An 8258-nucleotide genomic window follows, 5' to 3' on the forward strand; every position below is an offset into this window, starting at 1 on the left:
GAGAGAGAACATGTTCGACTTGTTTAAACGACTGTGTCTGTGGTATAGTTGGAGGAATGAAATATCTATATTCTGAGGAATATCAGTGAATTATTGATAATAATCATTTCTTGCCAAAATGTATTTTAGTGGGCTCAACTGAGTTGAAGTCCTGATGAACTGTTTTTCTGGTCTTTATCAATATCATGTTTGCCAGCATTTAATAAAGAGTTATACAGAATCATATCAAAGAGGGTTCTTGAATTTGTACACTTGTGTAGTTTAATGTTAAATATAAGCTCTTTAGTTCACTGTCTCTTTTTATATTTGATATTTTTTGTATCCTTTTCTGTAATATTTACTTTATTGACAAGCTTTCTGGTCTCTTGAAAATGTATGGAAACTATATGTTCAAGTAATCAAAGGCTGTGCCAGTAAATGAAGCACATCATCACTACACAAAAATCAGAAATAAACTGAAATAAATTTCAAATTTTATATTTGTGTGTAATATTCAAACAAATGCATTTTCATGTTTCATATTGTTTCTTAGCCATGGCATTAAAACCTGTTCATTAAAGTCAACATGAAAAGGCATTTGTAGCAACTCATAACGTAAAAACTGCACATAATGTAATCATTTCTCAAAATGTAGTAAAATCTTGAGCTCATAATGTACTAACAATTTTTACATTATGAGAAACTTATTATGAACTCACGGAAAACGTCATATTTTCATAATTGTAATAGCTTTTAAAACAAAAAATAGTATTCTGTACTTACTGTATGTTTTTAAAAATCTAAATCCAGTCTTAAAATACCTGCGAAATTTAACATTTAAATATTCATGCAATAATTATTATTCTCATATTTTGATTAAACAAAGTATTGGTATTCCTTTACAGTACATTTTAAAAATCTAAATCCAGTCTTAACCTGCCTACAAAATCCAACAGATTACTGATACTACTACTATTATTATTAATATTATTATTATAACTACTACTACTACTACTAGTATTAATATTATTATAACTACTACTACTATTAGTATTATTATTATAACTACTACTACTATTAGTATTATTATTATAACTACTACTACTACTAGTATTAATATTATTATAACTACTACTACTATTAGTATTATTATTATAACTACTACTACTACTACTACTAGTATTAATATTATTATAACTACTACTACTACTACTATTAGTATTATTATAACTACTACCACTACTAGTATTAATATTATTATTATAACTACTACTACTACTACTATTACTATTATTATAACTACTACCACTACTAGTATTAATATTATTATTATAACTACTACTACTACTACTATTACTATTATTATAACTACTACCACTACTACTAGTATTAATATTATTATAACTACTTCTACTACTACTATTAGTATTATTATTATAACTACTACTACTACTAGTATTAATATTATTATAACTACTACTACTATTAGTATTATTATTATAACTACTACTACTACTACTACTAGTATTAATATTATTATAACTACTACTACTACTACTATTAGTATTATTATAACTACTACCACTACTAGTATTAATATTATTATTATAACTACTACTACTACTACTATTACTATTATTATAACTACTACCACTACTAGTATTAATATTATTATTATAACTACTACTACTACTACTATTACTATTATTATAACTACTACCACTACTACTAGTATTAATATTATTATAACTACTTCTACTACTACTATTAGTATTATTATTATAACTACTACTACTACTAGTATTAATATTATTATAACTACTACTACTATTAGTATTATTATTATAACTACTACTACTACTACTACTAGTATTAATATTATTATAACTACTACTACTACTACTATTAGTATTATTATAACTACTACCACTACTAGTATTAATATTATTATTATAACTACTACTACTACTACTATTACTATTATTATAACTACTACCACTACTAGTATTAATATTATTATTATAACTACTACTACTACTACTATTACTATTATTATAACTACTACCACTACTACTAGTATTAATATTATTATAACTACTTCTACTACTACTATTAGTATTATTATTATAACTACTACTACTACTAGTATTAATATTATTATAACTACTACTACTATTAGTATTATTATTATAACTACTACTACTACTACTACTAGTATTAATATTATTATAACTACTTCTACTACTACTATTAGTATTATTATAACTACTACCACTACTAGTATTAATATTATTATTATAACTACTACTACTACTACTATTACTATTATAACTACTACCACTACTACCACTACTATTATTAATATTATTATTATAACTACCACTACTACTAGTATTAATATTATTATTATAACTACTACTACTACTAGTATTAATATTATTATTATAACTACTACCACTACTATTATTAATATTATTATTATAACTACTACTACTACTAGTATTAATATTATTATTATAACTACTACCACTACTAGTATTAATATTATTATTATAACTACTACTACTACTACTATTACTATTACTATTATTATAACTACTACCACTACTATTATTAATATTATTATTATAACTACCACTACTACTAGTATTAATATTATTATTATAACTACTACTACTACTAGTATTAATATTATTATTATAACTACTACCACTACTATTATTAATATTATTATTATAACTACTACTACTACTAGTATTAATATTATTATTATAACTACTACCACTACTAGTATTAATATTATTATTATAACTACTACTACTACTAGTATTGATATTATTATTATAACTACTACCACTACTAGTATTAATATTATTATTATAACTACTACTACTACTACTATTACTATTATTATAACTACTACCACTACTATTATTAATATTATTATTATAACTACTACTACTACTAGTATTAATATTATTATTATAACTACTACTACTACTAGTATTAATATTATTATTATTATTATAACTACTACTACTACTAGTATTACTATTATTATAACTACTACCACTACTAGTATTGATATTATTATTATAACTACTACCACTACTAGTATTAATATTATTATTATAACTACTACTACTAGTAGTATTAATATTAATATTATTATTATAACTACTTCTACTACTACTATTAGTATTATTATAACTACTACCACTACTAGTATTAATATTATTATTATAACTACTACTACTACTAGTATTAATATTATTATAACTACTACTACTACTACTACTACTACTATTACTATTATTATAACTACTACCACTACTATTATTAATATTATTATTATTATAACTACTACTACTACTAGTATTACTATTATTATAACTACTACCACTACTAGTATTAATATTATTATTATAACTACTACTACTACTAGTATTAATATTAATATTATTATTATAACTACTTCTACTACTAGTAGTAGTATTAATATTATTATTATAACTACTTCTACTACTACTATTAGTATTATTATAACTACTACCACTACTAGTATTAATATTATTATTATTATTATAACTACTACTACTACTACTACTATTATTATTATTATTATTATTATTATTATTATTATTATAAATATTAATATTATAACTACTACTACTAGTAGTATTAATATTATTATTATAACTACTACTACTACTACTATTAATATTATTATTATAACTATTAATATTATTATAACTACTTCTACTATTACTATTAGTATTATTATAACTACTACCACTACTAGTATTGATATTATTATAACTACTACTACTACTAGTATTATTATAACTACTACCACTACTAGTATTAATATTATTATAACTACTACTACTATTAGTATTATTATAACTACTACCACTACTAGTATTAATATTATTATTATTATAACTACTACTACTACTACTACTACTACTATTATTATTATTATTATTATTATTATTATTATAAATATTAATATTATAACTACTACTACTAGTAGTATTAATATTATTATTATTATAACTACTACTACTATTAATATTATTATTATAACTATTAATATTATTATAACTACTTCTACTACTACTATTACTATTATTATAACTACTACTACCACTACTTCTTCTTGTAGACATACAGTATACATAATGTTAAATGACAAACAGTGTAAATACCAACACTGTAAAATGCTGTAAAAAAAAAAAAAAACACCATATCAATATAGCTATGAGGTGTGTGTGTGTGTGTGTGTGTGTGTGTGTGTGTGTGTGTGTGTGTGTGTGTGTGTGTGTGTGTGCGCATGTTGCATTTCGCAGGTAGTTTAAGACTGGATTTAGATTTAAATGTACAGTAAGGGAATACTATTTTTTATGTTGTAACAGCTATTACAATTAAGAAAATATGACATTTTTGGTGAGTCTGTAATGTAATAAATTTCTCATAATGTAAAAATTGAGCTCAAGCTTTTATTACATTTTGAGAAAATTATTACATTATGAACATATTATTACAATAATAATGTAATACTTATGTGCAGTTGTTACATTATGAGTTGCTACAGCATTAGCAATACATTTTACTTTTGTAGTGTGACAATTGTGAGAATAACATTATTCAGCTGAGTCTGACTTAAAGGGTAAAAAACAAACAAAAACAACTTTATGCAACAATTTCTTCTCTACCCTGTCAGTCTCCTACACTGTTTACGCTGTAGATGCAGTGAAGTGCTTCAGGGCGCTATGTCAAAACGGCAACTCATTATTGGCCGGTTATTTGTTTTTTGCACACAAAACATTGTTGAACCACTGTAGTCACGATTACTATTTTAATGATGTTTTAATACCTTTCTGGGCCTTGAAATTGATAACGTTGCAGTCTATCTGAGGCTAGAAAGCTCTCGGATTTCTTCAAAAATATCTTAATTTGTGTTCTGAAGAAGAACGAAGGTCTTAATGAGGGTGAGTAATTAATGAGAGAAAATTCTTTTTGGATGAACTAACCCTTTAAATTTCAGTCTGTTTCTCACACAAACCATTGTATGACTTCAAAAGACTTGGACTCACGAATCATAGTAATGATTTATAAAATGATCATTTTTGCAGGTTGACAGAATTGTTCACAATGAATTATCGCTATGAAAACAGCAAAAACAGCATGAATGTACTTAACGTCTCATTTGTGTTACGCAAGTTTGGAACGACTTGCGTAAATGACAGAGTTGATCATTTGCAGGTGAACTTTTTCAATGCAGTAAGATTGAAGTTGACTGGCCATGGAGTTCATGTGGAGAAAGCGCTGTTAATTGGATGAACCCCTGCAGACATGCACACGGGTCAAGCTTCGCTCTCTTGCTTCGGCTGATCTGCTGTGGCATTTTGAGCCTGTTATTCCCATTCAATTTGAGCTCGTTCAAAGCAACACACTTTTCGAAATTCCTACCAGGAATGTCCACAAACATGTTCCAGTCAATGCAGATCAAACTAGTGTGAGTGACATCAAGCGAACAAACTGAACACAGTCCTCAACAGATCTTCAATCATTTTGTAATGCATTTTTTGCAACGTCCATCATTGCAAGAACACTGCTTGTGCTCGGGACGTTCGTTCTTTTGCCCGACGCAAGAGCATCATGATAACTTTAATAACAATAATACACGTCATTTTAACATTCTCCGATAAGCAGGTTCCAGACACGAGAAGAACGTCCTGCAGTGAAGATACAGAGAGATCAAGTGAAGAGCACAGCAAACATAAGGCATCATTCCTCCGCAGACTCGTGAAAGAAACACAGATATGGCACAGCGGTTCAGTGATGGGACGATCCTGCTGTAAACTCCTTTGGCCAATGAGACGCTGGTCCCAAGTAAAGATTCATATGAATCAGTTTTGATTATGAACAGAATCAGTTCATTAAGCTCCACAGAATGCCTCGAATCACTAAATAAACAGTTCATTTGTAAAAGCTCCCAATTCTCTGACTGAGGAAGACCATGATATTAAAGGCGAGGATAAAACGAGTCCATTGAACTCTGGGTCCGTCTCAAATGCTCGAATTCACTACAAAATGCTGAGACATGCAGCTGCCGCAATGCAAAACGCTATGTTTGTCTTGTTTTCCAGTAAAAAAAAAAAAAATTATTAAGTTAAATAAATAAATTTAAGCACTCTCAGAACAAAAAAAATTAAATTACGTGTAATCCAGAATTAAATAATTGAAGATATTAAGATGTTTTTAAAAAATTACATTGATTTTTGTAAAAAAAAAATTCTTGTTTCAAACATTTTCTTACTGAAGCTCATTTCCGCTACTGAATTAAAAAAAAAAAAAAAAAAAAAAAAAGGTAATTTCGACTTTCTCACAATTGTACGGAAGAGGATTAGGGCCTCGAGATTCTTGAGATTAAAGTTTCGAGAAAAAACTTGTTAAATTTCGAGAAAAAAGTCGAAATAAAATGTTGAGAATAAACTCGTTAAATTACGAGAAAAAACTCGTTAAATTTCAAGAAAAAAGTCAAAATAAAATGTTGAGAACAAACTCATTAAATGTTGAGAATAAACTCGTTAAATTACGAGAAAAAAACGTGTTAAATTTCGAGAAAAAAGTCGAAATAAAATGTTGAGAATAAACTTGTTAAATTACGAGAAAAAAAACTCATTAAATTTCGAGAAAAAAGTTGAAATAAAATGTTGAGAATAAACTCGTTAAATTACGAGAAAAAAACTCGTTAAATTTCAAGAAAAAAGTCGAAATAAAATGTTGAGAATAAACTCGTTAAATTACGAGAAAAAAACGTTAAATTTCAAGAAAAAAGTCAAAATAAAATGTTGAGAATAAACTCGTTAAATTACGAGAAAAAAACTCGTTAAATTACGAGAAAAAAGTCGAAATAAAATGTTGAGAATAAACTCGTTAAATTACGAGAAAAAAAATCGTTAAATTACGAGAAAAAAGTCGAAATAAAATGTTGAGAATAAACTCGTTAAATTACGAGAAAAAACCTCGTTAAATTACGAGAAAAAAGTCGAAATAAAATGTTGAGAATAAACTCGCTAAATTACGAGAAAAAAACTCGTTAAATTACGAGAAAACTCGTTAAATTTTAAGAAAAAAGTCGAGATAAAATGTTGAGAAAAAGTCGTTAAATTACGAGAACAAATTCGTTAAATTACAAATTTGTTCTCATAATTTAACGACTTTTTTCTCGTAATTTAATGAGTTTATTCTCAACATTTTATCTCGACTTTTTTTCTCGAAATTTAATGACTTTTTTCTCATAATTTAACGAATTTGTTCTCATAATCTAACGACTTTTTTCTCGTAATTTAATGACTTTATTCTCAACATTTTATTTAGACTTTTTTTCTCTAAATTTAACAACTTTAATCTCGAGATGGTTTTATTTTTTTATTATTGCTTGGCCCTAATCCTCTTCCGTACAATTGCTAGTTTACATCTTGCAATTTTGAGAAAAAATTCTGAGAAAAAAATTGACTTTAGAACTCACAATTGCGACTTAATATCTCACAATTCTGAGAGAAAAAAAGTCAAAATTGCGAGTTTATAATTCTGAGGAAAAAAGTCAGAATTGTGAGATAAAAAGTCGCAATTGTCTTTTATTATTTTTTATTCCGTGGCGGAAACAAGCCATCATATTTTCTCGCTTAAAACAAGAAAAAACGTAAAATTTAAATAAATCATTTAGCGAAAGATATATTTGCAGAGAACAAAACTTAAAATAAGTTTCAGTTTGTTTACATCAAAGTTTCATCAACTAAGAATGAACATTTTTACAGGTTGAAAATAATAGATTAAATGTTAATTCATGTTCATTCATAATATATCAGTTCATTTTAAAAATGCATATGTATATTAAAATGTATATGCAGAAATAATAAATGCTGTAAATGTATTGTTCATCATTCATGGCATTAGCCAATGCTAACATACAAAACCTTAATGTAATACAGAACATTAATTTGTTTACATTAGTTAACATGAACTAAGTGAACAATATATTTTTGAAGTATTTATTATCTTAGTGGATGTTATTCTGTAAAAATATAGTTGTTCTTTGTTTGTACATGTTAGTTCACAGTGCATTAACCATAATGTTAACAGACACAACTTTAGAGTTTAATAAAGTATTAGCAAATGTTGAAATTAACATTGACTAAAATCTGATCATTGATAGTTCATGTTAACTAATGTAGTTAAACCTTATTGTAAAGTGATATCAATATATC

The sequence above is a fragment of the Megalobrama amblycephala genome, linkage group LG13, assembly GCF_018812025.1.
Source record: "Megalobrama amblycephala isolate DHTTF-2021 linkage group LG13, ASM1881202v1, whole genome shotgun sequence".
Classification (NCBI taxonomy): domain Eukaryota; kingdom Metazoa; phylum Chordata; class Actinopteri; order Cypriniformes; family Xenocyprididae; genus Megalobrama; species Megalobrama amblycephala.